The sequence below is a fragment of the Vicugna pacos genome, unplaced genomic scaffold (assembly GCF_048564905.1).
Source record: "Vicugna pacos unplaced genomic scaffold, VicPac4 scaffold_19, whole genome shotgun sequence".
NCBI classification, from domain to species: Eukaryota; Metazoa; Chordata; class Mammalia; order Artiodactyla; family Camelidae; genus Vicugna; species Vicugna pacos.
Genome location: NW_027328740.1, coordinates 33,954,975 through 33,970,991, shown reverse-complemented (window position 1 = coordinate 33,970,991; position 16,017 = coordinate 33,954,975). Strand labels below are relative to the sequence as shown.

Here is a 16,017-nt window from a genome sequence, read left to right as displayed (position 1 = left end):
AGTGCCTTCTCCATGGCACTACTTAAATAGGAAAGAACAAATCTGACTCCATTTTAGATCTGTACTTTTGAATTTAACAAAGCCAAGTTAATACGCTCTGGTCTTTTCATGGGTTATGATGTCACAGAGGAGACGGACAGGTCAACAGGGAACCACTCTGCATTGATCACGGAGCCAGGGAACGGGAAGGGTGGCAAGATATATGACGCATCTGCAGCTGTGCCTGCGCTTCTAGGCAGGTAACCAAAGTCACCTAGACGAGGTGCCAAATGCTTGTGCACACGACCTCATCACCTGACATGTATTAAAGAGAAATGGAAGTCTATAAAGATCCAATACCCTTGGTGGGTACACCGTCCAAAGAGCAAATTCACAGTTTGACAACTGGCCATCTCTGTTCCCTGGGATTCATTCTTACAGAACCTTAAAAACCACTACCCTGTCCTCAAGAAATGCTACATATTTGTCCTATTTTTCGCTCAGGGATGGAGCATGTTCAAGTGAATTTCAATGTCTGCACAGATTTGACTGTTTTTCTCCAGGTTCACTTGTCCATTCTAAAGAGGCCTGAGCTAAGTGCATCCTCCATATGATCTATTCCCTCCAGTGAAAGCTCATTGAGCCTGCAATTAAAAGCCAACTGAACAAGACTGTCCTCAAGTAAAAAGTTCAGCCACTCTTCACTGATTTCTTAACCTCCTTTCCTAGCTAATTGCAACAGACTAACACCTCCCTCCACCAAGCTACCCAACTATGTCAGTTTGTCTCCCCAAAGAGAAAGTAAGGTCCATAAAAGATGAGACAACTTCATAGTCACCTCTGAATTCCTAGCATATAGTAATGTCAATAAATAGAACTATGATTATGGCTTATTTCCTTTAAAACCTTTCTGGTTACTTAAATGAGACCATGGAAGGGAGGTGTTTGCGGTCCAGTATCTTGATCCACAAGACTCTGGAGGCCTTTTTCGGAATGGCTGTTCACTGATCCATTCAAAACACATCTTCTCATTCCAGAAGTAGCTGTGTTTTTCTGCCAGGAGTTTGTGGTTACTCTCATGCCAGAACAGCTTTAAATTATATCCTTACTTTCGATTTGTTATTTTTCCCCTCTTCCAACAAAATTGACTTTACTTAATTTCTTGCCTTGAGGAATATTTTTTTTCCTAGTTCACCCTTTAGTAAACCATGCTTCTCGGGATCTGCTTGGCCATACATATGATTAGTCATCCAACTCGCAGTGTGAGAGGCCTGGGGCTCACCTCATGCCCTCCTGTCAGGGCAACTGAAACCCAGCTCAGGAGCCAAACGGCCCCCCAGCGCTTCTAAGGCTTGCTTACTTCCCGGAATCCCTTTCTGGTTTGTCTTGGATTCTGAGTATTTCCCCTCACTTTCTTGACAATGAGCTATGCAGCTTGAAAGATGAGGAAGGAAGGTTTTATTTCTTAATCAATATTTTAAGGAACTTGTGTAATGAAGGTTATAACAAGTTTCTATATCCCTCCATTGCCGAGGCAGGAAACACACTAGATATTTTCTAAATTTAGATATCATGTGCATTTTTTCTTTGCTTTTGTTTTCTTAACTATCAGACATTTTTTAATTAAAAAAAATAAGGCCACATATAGGATAGAGCCTTGAAGTGGCATACAAAATTAAAGGGCAAAGACAGACAAATTAGAAATACTCTACAAAGTTAATAGAATACATACACTATGGATCAGATCAGCAATTCTCTGTAACAGCTTGTTGAAACATGACCATGAGGTAAAACTTCTCTCCTGTCAGGAGATGGCCAACAGAAAATAGAATTAAAACAACAAACTAAAATTCTACGTCTGGTGAGGTATAGAAGGCTACTAGCTAAATGTGTCTTCTTTTGGAAAAGAGGGAGGCTCACCAGCTCTTTACTGTGGAGCCTGAGCCCAGGGGAGGGCAGTGAAGAACCGCCCTGTAAGTACCCAAGTAGCAAAATGAGTGATGAATAAAGAGACTTGAGCTTTGATGACAGAGATGATACTACTATTCACTTGTCCTGTAAAGTATGAGTTCACGTTCAGTGATCAATACCTCTGCGTCCTCAGGGATTGAGATTATAGGAAAGTGCACAGCCCGGGCCCAGACCTCCTCTTTGAGCTCGTGACATTGCACTTAGATGTCTCAAGGGCACCTCCAACTCCACAAAGACCTGACTTCACAGATCTCCTCCCATAGCAGGCCTGCCCAGGGCTCCTGGTCGGGGGGCAAGTTCTCCCTGCCTCTCCCAGCACGGGCCCATCTCTCACAGATGTGACTGGACCCATCCTTCAGGGCCCAGATTTCCACAGTCACCGAGCCCCACCACACACACCTGTTTTTCCAGGTACTCACTGGCACTCACTCAGCACTGACTCTGCTGGGAACCACACTGCCACGTTATATCACTGGATCTCCACAGCAGTCCTGGGAAGTTGGTACGTGACTTCTTTAATTGATTAAATTGTTTCACTTCCTTGAGTGTGTCATCCAAAGTGACATGGCTACTCAGCCACAAACCTGGGACTGAAAACCACTTAAAAATTGAACACTGCTACACCTCACAGCCACCCTACTCTGACTCATCACATCACCTCCTGCCGAGCCTTCTAAATGTTTCCAAGCATTCTACAATACAAAAGTGATCTACAAGAGCACCCCACTCCCCTACTTAAAATCTGTCAATGATGGTCCACTGTCCTTAAGGGAAAGCCAAACCTGGCCTGAGCACAGCCCAACGGCACGGCATCCGCGTTCCCTGCGCGGCCGCGCCGCCTCACCCACTACGAAGCTCTGCACTGGCCGTGTCCAGGACAGAGATGCTGACTCCGTACAACCTGGGGCTCATCTCACTCGAACAATGATCACCTTCTTCAGTGGTCACCCTCTTCAATGCTGACTCTCAAAAAAATATTTTTTCAGGATGAAACAATATCTTTTTCCTTACAACTTCAAGTCATTGATAATGAGCTCCCCCCAAAAGAGAGAAGACGTAATTCTCAGTCTCCTTATCTGTAAAGTGAGAATAACAAGGAAATATGTGAGGTTTTAAGAGAAATAATATTCATGTGAGGCTGAGGGACAATTCCATCATACAGTAAGCACTCAATATGTGCTTACTTAATATTAATAAGAATATATTGCACTCCAGCAACCTTAAATCAATGCTTTATGGCTTTGTCCAATAGACTACAGACAAACTGTTGGATGAACCCCTTTGAGCAGATCAGCACAAGTGTACTGGGAGAGGTAAGCGCTGACTCCATTTACAGCTGCAGCCAACCAGCACTACTGGGCGGGGGCAGTTTGCTCAAACTCTTTCATGTTGCTTGAGCATTTAGTTGTCGTTATTGAATAAAGGCATGTGTTGTTTAGTCAAAGCTCCTGAAACATAAATCTTCAAAGATTGATGCAAATTGGGTTTCAATACAACACTCTCACTAGAAATTATTTGAAAATGATAGTCTTAGCTCCTCTGCATATCAAAGGGCATGTTCTTAATGTATCTGACTAAATACACCAAAAGGGTTGTTTAAAAGAAATTAAGATAAAGCCATCCTGAATAAGCTCTAAGTATCATCTGCACAAAACCCCACCCAAGGGTCTCATTTCTCACTTCCACATAGGTGTTCAGGTAGCCTAACTTGGGTCTTGGATTCTTATAACACGGGGGTGGGAAGCGATGTGGATAGATTTATGTAGCAAATTTAAACCTAGGGTATTTGCAGTGTAGGAATCCTAGAAATAAACAAATTGATATATACTCCCACCCTTAAGAAGCTCAGCCTTTCCATTTACAACAGCATTAAAAATGAAATGAGAGATACATTTAACAAAAATTTACAAGATTTGTACATTGAATATTTTGAAGTATCACCAAAAAAATTTAAAAGATTTACATATACGGAAGACATCCCATGTTCATGGAATGGTAGACAATATTGTTAAAAATGTTAAGACTCCCCAAAGTGATCTACATATTCAGTGGAATCCCTATCAAAATTCCAGCTGACTTCTTTGCAAAAATTGAAAAACTGATACCAAAATTCATATGGAAGTGCAAGGGACCGGGGTCAGCCAAAACAATCTTGAAAAAGTAGAACAAATTTGGAGGACTCATTTTAAAGTTTACTAAAAAGCTATAGTACTCAAGTCAGTATAGTGATGGCATAAGTTTGGATAAATAAATCAGTGAGACACAATAAAAACCCAGAGGGGAAATACTTACATTTACAGTAAGGTTTCCACGAGAGTGCCAACAACACTCCATTGAAAGAAGAGTCTATTCAACAAATGCTGCTGGGACAGCTGGGTATCTGCAGGCAAAAGAATGAATCTGGAATCTGGACCCCCATATTGTATATAACAAATAAAAATTAATTCAAATTGTATCACAGACAGAAATATAAAAACTAAACCTATAAACTTTCTAAAAGAAGGGACATTATAAATCTTTGTGGTCCTAGGATAGGTTTTGGTTTCCTAGATACAATACCAAGAGCAGAAGTGACAGAAGATAAAGGCAGATAAACTGGACTTCATCAAAATTAAAACTTTTTTCTTTCAAATGACATCATCAAAAAAGTGAAATTACAGGGGAAGAAGGTATCTCAAGCGATAGAGTGCGTGCTTAGCAAGAAAAATAAAATAAATCAATACATCTAATTACCTCCCCTATAAAGAAATTGTTTTAATGTTTAAGAAAACTAAAGTGAAAAGACAATCTGCAGAATAGGAAAAACATTTTACAAAGCATATATGTAATAAGAGACTAGTATCCAGGATATATAACAAATGCTTACAACTGAACAATACAAAGAAAATCGACCCAATTTTTAAATTTACCAAGGATTTAAATAGATACACAAATGTCCAATAAGCATATGAAAAGATGCTCAGCATCACTAGCTAAATCAATAGCAAAATGCGATCTAATTTTACACCCAATAGGATGGTTATAATCAAACATGGACAATAACAAGTGTCATTCAGGAGGAAGAGATACCTTATATGCGGCCATTGGAAAGGAACAATGGTGCAGCTTCTTTGCAGAAGTCTGGTGTTTTCTCAAAAGATTAGAGTTATTTGGCTCAGCAATTCCACTCCTACATATTGAGTCATCCCTTAGAATCCTCGGGGGGATGGTTTAAGGAACCCCCCACCCTGGATAACATAACCCAAGGATGTTTGATTCTCTTTACAATCAGCCATCTGGATCCATGAAGTGGAAACTACACATAAGGAGGGCCAACTCTACAGCCAAAAGAATGAAAACTTATTCTTACAAAAACTTGTACATCAATATTCATAGTAGTATCTTTCAGAGTAGCCAAAAGTTACAAACAATATCCATCCATCAATGAATGGATAAACAAAATTACCAAGAATCTTCCTACAAACTTTTGGTTTTTGAATCTTTGACAAAGGAGGTGAGAACATACAATAGAATAAAAATAGCCTCTTCAGCAAATGGTGTAGGGAAAACTTGACAGCAGCATGTAAATCAATGAAGTTAGACTACTCCCTCACAGCATACACTAAAATAAATTCAAAATGGCTTAAAGACTTAAACATGTAGACAAGACACTATAAAACTCTTAGAAGAAAACATAGGCAAATCATCTGACATACATCTCAGCAATGTTCTCCTAGAGAATTCTACTCAAGGAATAGAAATAAAAGAAAATTTACATAAGTGGGATCTAATTAAACTTACAAGCTTTTGAATAGCAAAGGAAACAGTAAGCAAAACAAAAAGACCACCTATGGAATGGAAGAATATATTTACATTGAATGAAACTGACAAGAGCTTAATTTCCAGAATATATAAACAGCTTTTACTTTTGATAAGAAAGAAAAACAAACAATTAAATCCAAAAATGGGCAGAAGACCTAAACAAACATTTCTCCATTGAAAACATACAAATGGCCAATATGCACATGAAAAAATGCTCAATATCATTATCAGAGAAATGCAAACCAAAATTGCAATCAAATATCAACTCTCACCAGTCAGAATAGCCATCATTCAGAAGTTCACAAACAATAAATGCTGGAAAGGCTGTGGAGAATAGGGAACGATCCTACAGTGTGGTGAGAATGCAGTTTGGTGGAGCCATTGTGGAAAACAGTATAGAGATTCCTCAAAAGACAAAAACTTGACCTCCCATATGACCCAGCAATCCCACTCCTGGGCATATATCCAGAAGGAACCCTAATTCAAAAAGACACCTACACCCCAATGTTCAGAGCAGCACTATTTACAATAGCAAGACATCAAAATAACCTAAATGTCCACTGACAGATAACTGGATAAAGAGGTTGTAGTATATTTGTGCATTAGACTACTATTCATCCATAAAAAAATAATAAATTAATGCCATTTGTAGCAACATGAATGGACCTGGAGAATGACATTTTAAGTGAAGTAAGCCAGAAAGAGAAAGAAAAGTACCGTATGAGATCGCCCACATGTGGAATCTAAAAAAAAAAAAAAGCCAAAGAAACAAAAAGATAAACTTATCTACAGAACAGAAACAGACACAGAGACATAGAAACCAAACTATGGTTACCAGAGGGGAGATGGTATAGGAAGGAGTAAATTGGAAGTTCAAGATTTGCAGATACGGACTATGTATAGAATAAACAGCAAATTTATACTGTATAGCACAGGAAAATATATTTAATATCTTATAGTAACATGTTTAAAAAAATATGAAAATGAATACAGGAATTTTCCTATACAACTGAAGTGTTGTGTTGTACACAAGAAAATGATGCAGCATTATAAACTGACTAGACTTCAATTAAAATATGTTTAAATAGACCAAAATGAACCAAAAGAAAAAGGATATTATCAAACCAAAAGAATAAAGTACTGATTCAGGTTACAACATGGATGAACCTTGAAACTTTATGCTAAAATAAGCCAGACACAAAAGGGCTAATAGTGCCCTTTTAAGTAAACTGCATCTAAGTGTTTATTGTACTATTCCTAGAAATTTTCCGGAGGTTTGAATTCTATCAAAATTAAAATAAAATATATTATTCATTAAAAACATAAAACGATTCCTCACAGGAAGGCTTTAATTATTAAATGCAGAAATGCATTTAAAGCTCCTGGAACAACACTTTGCACGTCCACAGACAGTCACTGCTGTCACTGCCACTCAGAGGTTGATACCAGCGCTAATGAGTGCTGCCTCGACTCGCTGCCCTGCAGACTGGAGTGAGGGCCTGGGCCCTGACAGGCAGGGTGACCGTGAACCTGGGTCAGACACAGCCACGCCCCAGATTCTGCGTTACCTAACTTTCTTATACAAACTGCTACATATAACATAAACACGCTACAGGGATGTATCTTACAACACAGGTAATATAGCCAATAATTTACAAAAAATATAAAAGGAGCATAATATTAAAAATTGTGCATCTATTGAACACCCTGAAACTTATTTCATATTGTAAATCAGCTATACATTTATAAAAAATTAAAAAATAATTTTAAAATATTATCAATTTAATATTCCATTCGGTTTTTAAGCAACTACTAAACAGCTTAGAATGTAAAAAAGCATTTAAGTATGATAAATTTGCTTACATATATATTTACTTTCAGCTTCCTGCTAAAAGAGAATTTAAACAATTTTTTAAACACTGCTTAACAACCATAACAACAAAAAGACAAAAGTGAGAGTGAAGAGAAAATGGAGATTCAATACTTAAATAAAACCAGGGGAAGGTAAAGTCATAAAAATAGATGCCTTGAAATCAGGGTAAGTGTTAAAGATGGACTAGATATTCAGCTGTAAGATTCTTGGCAGCTAAAGTAAAAAGAAAAAGATGATGGGGTGGGTGGTAGAGCTCAGTGGTAGAGCGAATGCTTAGCGTGCAAGGGGTTCTGTGGTCAAGCCCCAGGGCCTCCACTAACAGATAAATACACCTAATTGCCTACCCCTCAAAAAGAGCCCCAAAGAAAAGGAAAAGAGAAATTTCTTTACGAAAAAATCTGATATTAAATTTCGATTAAATACATAAAAAAAAAGAAAAATAGAAAAAGATGTGTGACACAAGCGATAATGCCCGTGAGATAAATCTGTGGTGGCTGCTGACAGGTCCCCATGTCCCACGTGGGAAAATGTGAAACATCCTTCTCACCACTCAGAGTCATCCTCAGCCCACACCACCCCTCCCCATGTTAAATGCAGGAGCACAGGCAGGGCCCGGACTTTGCTCTCTCTGTGTCATCACAGTGAGACAGGATGGAAGGGGGCAGAGCACAGCCATTCAAGGAAGGCCACAGCAATTAACATCAAAATGGTGAAGCACTCAATCCCAAATAGGCCTTGAGGCTCAGGATGAAGAGATTTAATTTCTAGCAGATCTTGAGCATCATTATACACCCACTGTAATAGTAACATGGTGAATAACAAGCCCCAGGCACCATGGCAGTCCCAAGGCTAGCCACAAAAGGTCAAAGGGTGGGAAATGGCCAACTTCGTGGTAATTCCATTCCCTTGCCCTAAGGCTGGTCCTTCTACTTATTAGCATATGAAACTGCCAAGCCCATGAAAACAAGCAACACAGTGTCACCTCGCGGTCACCACTCTCTCTCCCTCTTTGGAGAAGTCCCACACTATGTCTGTGGAGTGTGTACCTACTTTTATTTTTCAGTTAGCATTAAAGATTTTTATTTCAAAATACAGACGTTTTGTAAGAATTACAGTCAACAGATGACACTTTAAAGTCAGCAAGGCTTTGTTTACGCTTTACCCTAGTTCTAACAGATTTCATACTCTAGAAAAAAAAAGAGAGAGAAAAAAATAGAAAAAAATAAAAAATCCTGCCATATTTGAAAAAATTAAGTTCAACTATGATCAACTTTCAAATAAAAATGCATTTCATATTAAATATAAAAATGCTCAAAAACGGTTTTATATCTGGAAACATCCCTTGAAAACTTCCTCACATTCTTTTTTTTTAAGATTTTTAATTGATTTATAATCATTTTACAATGCTGTGTCAAATTCCAGCGTTCAGCACAATTTTTCAGTCTTAAGTGCACATATAAACACTCATTGTCACATTCTTTTCTCTGTTACCATAAAGTTTTGTGTAAATTTCCCTGAGCTATACAGTATAATCTTGATTATCTATTCTACAATTTTGAAATCCCAGTACCTACTTTTAATCTGAGCATACAACCCCAAAACATCGTAGTGTTTCTCTTGCCTTTCAATATATATCTTTGAATAAATCTACATTTACTCAAAATTGGCTTGCTTTTGAATACTTTCCTGCATGAAGCCAAGGACCCACATCCGGCGGGGCACATCCCAGGGGCTCAACCAAATGCTGGGACACAGCCCTTCTCATGCCCCACGTTTTTTCTTGTATCAACAGGACAGGGTTGTGAAGGGAGCTCTTAGGCCCCAGCTAAGGGACAGAAGCAGCACCAAAGGCTCCAATTGGCGGGCAGCCCCTCCCCCAGCAGGGGCTTGTGGTTGACCCAGTTCTCTGTGTTTCTCTGTTGTGCTGAATCCCCAGCCAGAGAGCGTTCTCCCTAGGCCTAACCCCACAAAACCCTCCTCTCCAAAATACAAGCACATCATGTCACATTCCTCTTGTTCAACCAGGAAATGTTCAGCCCACGTTTTCCTTCCCCAGTAAAAACCTAACTGTCCTCCCTCCGATCCCACCAATTCTTTCTTTGTGAGAACTCTGCACTCTCCACACACCATCCTGAATGCTGGTGCCTTGCTGGCTGGGATCGAGATGTTTCTGTCTCACATAGCCCGTGTCCTTTCACTTTCCCCTTGCTACCTTAAAAAAGTCTTTCCTGAGTCACCCACTCATCTGATTCTGAACTTCACAAAGTGCTGAGCTTACACTCACTATGTGCATACCCCCCAAGTTTTGGCTAGGTTTCCTTCACAAGATCTTCATTAAGGAGCTGCATCAAGAAGTTTAAAGAGGCTACTCTTACATCTGCGAGGAGGAGCCTGAATAAAATTTAAATGGCTTTGAAGCGAGAGTTAACCAGGGGCAGAGAGGTCACAGGCCTTAGTCAACAGTGTCACAAGGCAAAATGTTCTTCAAAGGCTCAGAGTGGCTTCTGAACACGGAGTCGGCAGGGAGGAGGTGCCAGGCAGTGAGTGGGGTGAGTGACAGAGGGCACGTTTCCCCAGCTGGGGAAGAATAGGTTTTTTTTGTATTTTTCCAATTTCTTACTACCTTTTTCCCTATTGTCACATACCATTTCCTATGAATTAAGAAAATCAATGTCAGTCATTTGGGCCACTTGGGAGAAGCTACACGATGCCATTCACAGGGCTGGGACATGACAGCCACACCAGTCTAAGTTGAAAGACCAGTGGGGGTATTTCCAAGTTAATCATGGGCATGCAGCAAACTCCCCAGCTTCAATTACCTCATCTCAAAAGTGGGGGAAAAAACTACCAAGCAAAGTGTGGGATGATTATGGCCGACATCTGTTTACTACGAAAGTGCTCGTGACAGCTACCGCTAAATGGGGAATGAGTATAAACAACGAGGCCCTGTCTACCTGAGCACACGTGCCCTGCCTTCCTGCCTTGGTGCAACATCAGAGCTTGTTTAGCTGAGATGAACGCCCCCAGAGCAGCCCCCACGGGAAAGCTCCCATCTCTGCACCGCGAGACGTGTTCCTTTCCTTCTCAGAGCTGATCACATTTTGCAATCGCCTGTTTTTATTATTATACCTTTTGTAACTGCCTCCCCTCCGGAGTTTTTGCTCAAGCAGCACAGGGCCAGGTGTGTCTTGCTGCCTGCTGGGTATTCTGGGCTGGATGACAGCCGAGCCAACATCTGGCTCTGGTGCTGAAAGAAGGCGGTATAAGGCCCAGGGGCCCATGCTGAACCGAGGCCCCTGCACCGAAAATTATGGCCTGAGTTAGGGCAAATTACACAGTCTTCTTTACCCTGAGATTCCTCATCTGTCCATGAAAATAATTGCCCATGGCACACAGAGTTACAAGGATTAAGGAAATCACCAAATTCACAACCTTTTCAAGGGGCTACCAGTGCGCCCTCAACAGACACATGCTGCCTTTATGGCTCTGACACACGCCAAGCAGGGTGGCCGCACAAAGTGAACACTGCTAATTGCCAGTGTGTTAAGTGCTTCATGTGTGCTATAATACTCTTTACAACTTACAACAATCCCAGGAACAAAGGAATATTATCATGCCCATTTCACAGATTCACCAACAGGTTAAGAGAGGTTACATTCTAGTCCAAGGCTCTATGGTGAGGAAATGGCGATTTAAACCTGAATCTGGGCCCAGGCCTGGGATCTCTCTCTCTCCCATCCACCTGACCACTTGCCTATGAAATCCACCTTCCAATAAACAATCTGCAGCTGGCCAGCTCTTAAATGCATTGTGTTCCACCGTTTGTCAATGTTGGTTAATTACCATAAATTGTTCTCAGAAACCACTACAGAAAAGAATGGTGGACTCACGTCCCTGCATACAAAGGAGAGGAATTCTGCCTTGCCTTCACCTGTAATGTGCAGAAACCCTTCCCTACACCAACAAATCCTTTTGTATGATTCCTCCATGTTTATGTTTGCACACGGCTTATTAAAGTAGAATGTACCTGCAGTAATTCCATCTCGGTTGCTTTCCAAGTTTGCAGATTATCCATAATCAGTCTGTGAAAGAAAATAGTACAATGTGAATGAAAACACTGCAACCATTTCAGTAAACAAAGAATGCTGAAACCAAGACATCAGTGGCTGCCAACACACCCCAGAAAGGAAAGGCCTGCAGCCCAGCCTCTGCAGCCACTCATAACAGCGCCCTCTGAGCAGACTCAGAATAAGAAAGGACAGGATACTTGCCCTAGATAGCTAGGTGCTTGTCTAAAGAATGAATTCAGTGAGTCCAAATATTTGCTTCCTCCCATACATAGAGAAGCACTAAATTCTTGAACTTGAGACACCTGGCTTTCTTTAGATAACAAGCAAACTTTTGTTGTTCCAACAACCTGGTCTTTGTTGTAAATCTCCTATATATCGTAGCTCCTCCTCAACCTCTTCAGAGCAGTCCCTCAGTGCGATCTGGGAGACTGCCATCCTTGCTCGAGTCCTCCTGCCAAGTAAAACATAACTCTTAACTTTAAGGATGCCCATGTATTTCAGTCAACAGTTTTGGACACCATGAAGGGACCCAGAGCAGACTTCTCTCCAACTGAACTCTCCGAGGAACCAGAGCCTTGGTAGCAGCAGTGGTCCTTTGTGCCCGTCCTCCTCCTCGAGGAGTCCAGATGAATTTGGGTGAGTTTCTCATGGTTCTAGGATCTCCCATATTGGTTGATGATCCTGAGATTTATTTGGTGGTGTATCCAGGTAACTGGCCCTCCAGTTGAAAAATACTGAAGGGAATAACCCACCCAGTGGAGACATGCTGGGTAGGGCCTGGTTGAAAGGTAACGGGAAACACCCACCTTGAGGAAACCTCTGAGGTGGGACTGGTGGAAACATACCAGGAAAATACTCACCCAGTGGAGAAGTCCCGAGTGGGTCCAAGTTGAAACACACTGGGTTCAGGACTGAGTTCTTAGGTAAGAGGCTGGTCTAATGTTTTCCTCAATTTGATTACCTCCATTGAATTTTTTGGGATAAAATTAAAGTTCTTATGAGGAACCTTTCAACTCGAAAAATGGGAACCTCCTCCTGGCTGGTAACAGCTTTCTCCGCTGACAGAGAAACTTGCAGGAGTGGTAGAGGCAAATACTTAATAATGCCATAGAGTTGTCCCTACAGGAAAACTTATTAGCAATTTTATTTTGAGAACCCGACCTTAGAATGGTGAATAGAACTTTCAAAAAAAGAAAAAAAAAACAGAAAAGGAAAGAAAAGAAAAAGTAATCACAGATTGCGAGCCTCCAACTAATTCCACAGCCAGGTTTATATACGTACAAAACTAACAAAATTAATTGGGAATTAGAAAATAAAAACTCACTCTGAAAGTAACTATCCAGGCCTGTTAAAAACATTTTCTGGAATTCTGAACTCATAAAACAAAATCCCCTTTAGGGGGAACTTGGATTTCTCTTCCTATGTCCTTGAAATGTAAACGTTTTATCTTTTTCTGGGTATTTTATGTTTGTGTATGTATGTATATATATGTTTCCTTTTTTTTTAAAGGAAATCTTGGACTCTGCCATACAAAAGGTAGAAGTATTGTGTACATATGGTGGCCACGCAAATAAATTGGGATTCTCAAGAATCCTTTGACAGAGCAGTTCTTTGGGGAACTGGAAGCGTGTGTCTTTGTCTAGCAGATCAGAAATATAAATACAGCAAACAGTGACCTAGGACTGAGCCTAATTAGCTCAAGGAGATAAAACTTTAGAACAAAGAAATTTTTGGCATTTTAGAACTCAGAACTCTGACGGATCCTTAAGAATTTGTCAAGAAATCTTAAATGTCTCTTTCATAAACAGTAAGCCTTAGTGATTTGAGCAAGCAAATTCAGTTTACTCCAACTATTATTATACTTATCTCATAAGTAAGTTTTAAAGTGAAGCTATGAAATCTCCAGCTTTTGTCTGTTTATAAGCCTGCGTACACATTATAGATGTGAGATATTTCTACAGCTAAAAAAAAAAAAAATGAAAGTCAAAGAGCTCTGCTTAATTGGCATAAAAAATAAGAGCTTACAAATTAAGTATTTTAAAATAAAAACTGACCAAATTGAATTTCAGCTTCACGTGAACTGGAAAATATTCAATATTAAGATAATATTTGATATTGTTTAGTTTAAGTATGTTATAATTAATATAGACATCTTTAAAGTCATCAATATTAAGTATACTACATTTACTGTATCTAGGTTTAATGAAAGTCAAATAAGATCCTGTTATATCTGGTGCAGATTTGTCAAAAAATATTATAGTAATGTGGTGTGGTAAAATTTTAAGTAAATTAAATACAAATGAGATGAGAGCTTAGGGTAAATTTTTAAAATATATTTTTAAAATGTATGCTTAAGATAATCTCCAAATGTTTGGTATCTTTAAATTCTAGATTTGTGCTACTTTAAGTTAAATGATAGGATTTTATTAAATAGCTATGCTATTTTTGGATAAAATAAGATTGAAACATGAATTAATTAAGATTTAACTTCCTCTTACAGAGAAATAAAGGTGTTTAGAAATATTAATACATGGTTGGTGCCACCCTGAAGTAGTCTCTATTATTAAGGGAATGATCTCAGTATCCTAGGAAAGTAAGATAAATGTGTAAAGGAAGATATAAGAATGAAATTATATTTTGTTAATGAAAAATAGTGACTTTCTCCTGAAGCTGGTCACTTCTGAATAGAACAGAAAATAAGGGACACACTAATATGACTATAGAAAGCTGTGGAAGGCATGTGGAAGAGGAACCCTAAGGAAAGAGTTTTGTACGTAGTCGGAATTGGCTAAGTTTAGAATCAACTTGGGCAAAGTAAATGAATCTTCGACTTAAGCTGGTACAAGACTAGATTTGGTTTTCTCTCTGTTAAGAGGACAAAATTTTTTTAAAATGTTCATTCACTTTCAGTAACAAAATGTAAAGCATATTATACCACTTACCTGATCTCTTCTGCCTTTACCTTTGACATACTTTCTTAATGAATAAGTACTACTTTACAGTGATCTATATGTTTATCTGACCAAGCTTTTTGAAATATTTTAATAAGCTCCCCAAATATCAAGTTCTAATTAAAGTTCTTTTAATCTCCAGTTAAGTTTGGGATGCTACAGCGTGCCCCTGAAACATCCCAAAAAGAGATTTAAAACTAGTAAATTTCATTTGGCATGTTAAATACATGGTATTGTCAAATGAATAATAAATCTTCAAAGGTTATATTGTATGAGAAAACATTATTAACATAGATATTCTACATATTATATGGACTCCCTAAAATTATGGCATATCTAAAATGTTACCAGTCATATTTCTGGTTATAGTATGCAGGTTAATTTATTGATTTTAGTGTAATGGTGTTGAACCATGCTTTTAAATATTTTGTCATTTATAGACAGTTAATTGTTTCCTTCTGGTAATTTTGCAAAGTGCTTTCTCTTCAAGGAGATTTACTGGTTTCTAATAAATTTCAAACTATAGCACTGAACTAAACTGGGTAAGAAATTTTAAAGGTCTAATGAAAACTGATTTGAAGAATTAGTTACATCTGGTGAGTATGGTTATAATTTTTGATTTTGTCTGAAATACTACTGGCTTTTAACCTGTTTCCCAGACATAAATAAACTCTTCTCCTTAAGCAAGTTATGATTCACAGCAATTTGATGAATTATACCTATGTAATCTGATTTGGAAGTGTTATCTTTTCCCTCTATCTGATCCCTCAAGAGACTAAAATCTCTTAGGTCCCCAGTGGCTCTATCAGAAAAACGAGGAAGTTCATCTCCTAACAGATATAGGAATCCCAAAATATTTTAGGGATTTTAAAGAGAAAAGAATTTACCTAAATCTGTAAGGCAGAAACCCATGACAAGCCCTTGATGTTGCTTTCCTGGCCTTAGAAAAGCTTATTAACATTCTACCCTGAGACTCGTTATTAAAAGTTCCAACACAGCCAATTTAAAAAAGCCTATATGATCAAATAATCAGACTTGTAAACAAATTGTCTTCATTTGGCTGTATTTGAGAAATATTAGGGTAATTTTAGAGAGAAAAAAGATTATATTTTAGTGGATATTAAATTCTAGTTTTGTTAATTGAGGTCTATATTTAATAAGACACATTCCAGATCATTCCTTGCTGTTATGTCACATTGCTCTGTTTAATTGAATTATGAAAAGGATACTCTAGGTTTGTTTCTGATGCTCAGTAATCTATCCTTGGGTAAAGTTCCAATGCCCCATGACCTGCAGCCAGGGGGTTATACATCATGGAACAGGCATGACTTAAAGAACTGTCTCCAACCTGAATAGAAGGACCCTTTATCAG

The 16,017-nt window shown here is 38.9% G+C and overlaps 1 protein-coding gene across 6 annotated transcripts in view; it reads right to left on the bottom strand.

The window, feature by feature from the left end:
- LOC140692920 (trafficking protein particle complex subunit 9-like) overlaps positions 1-16,017 on the bottom strand; it is a 99,750-nt gene that overhangs the window by 56,112 nt on the left and 27,621 nt on the right. The window contains exons 1-3 of one of the 6 annotated variants that reach the window (XR_012068535.1): positions 11,896-12,061; positions 11,652-11,706; positions 4,243-4,330 (exon numbers count right to left, since the gene is read on the bottom strand). The gene's annotated coding sequence lies outside the window, so the exon portion shown is untranslated. Of the gene's footprint in view, positions 1-4,242; positions 4,331-10,753; positions 10,872-11,651; positions 11,707-11,895; positions 12,101-16,017 lie in introns of those variants that run through there. The other 5 variants (XR_012068542.1, XR_012068536.1, XR_012068537.1 and 2 more) reach the window with 5 other exon arrangements.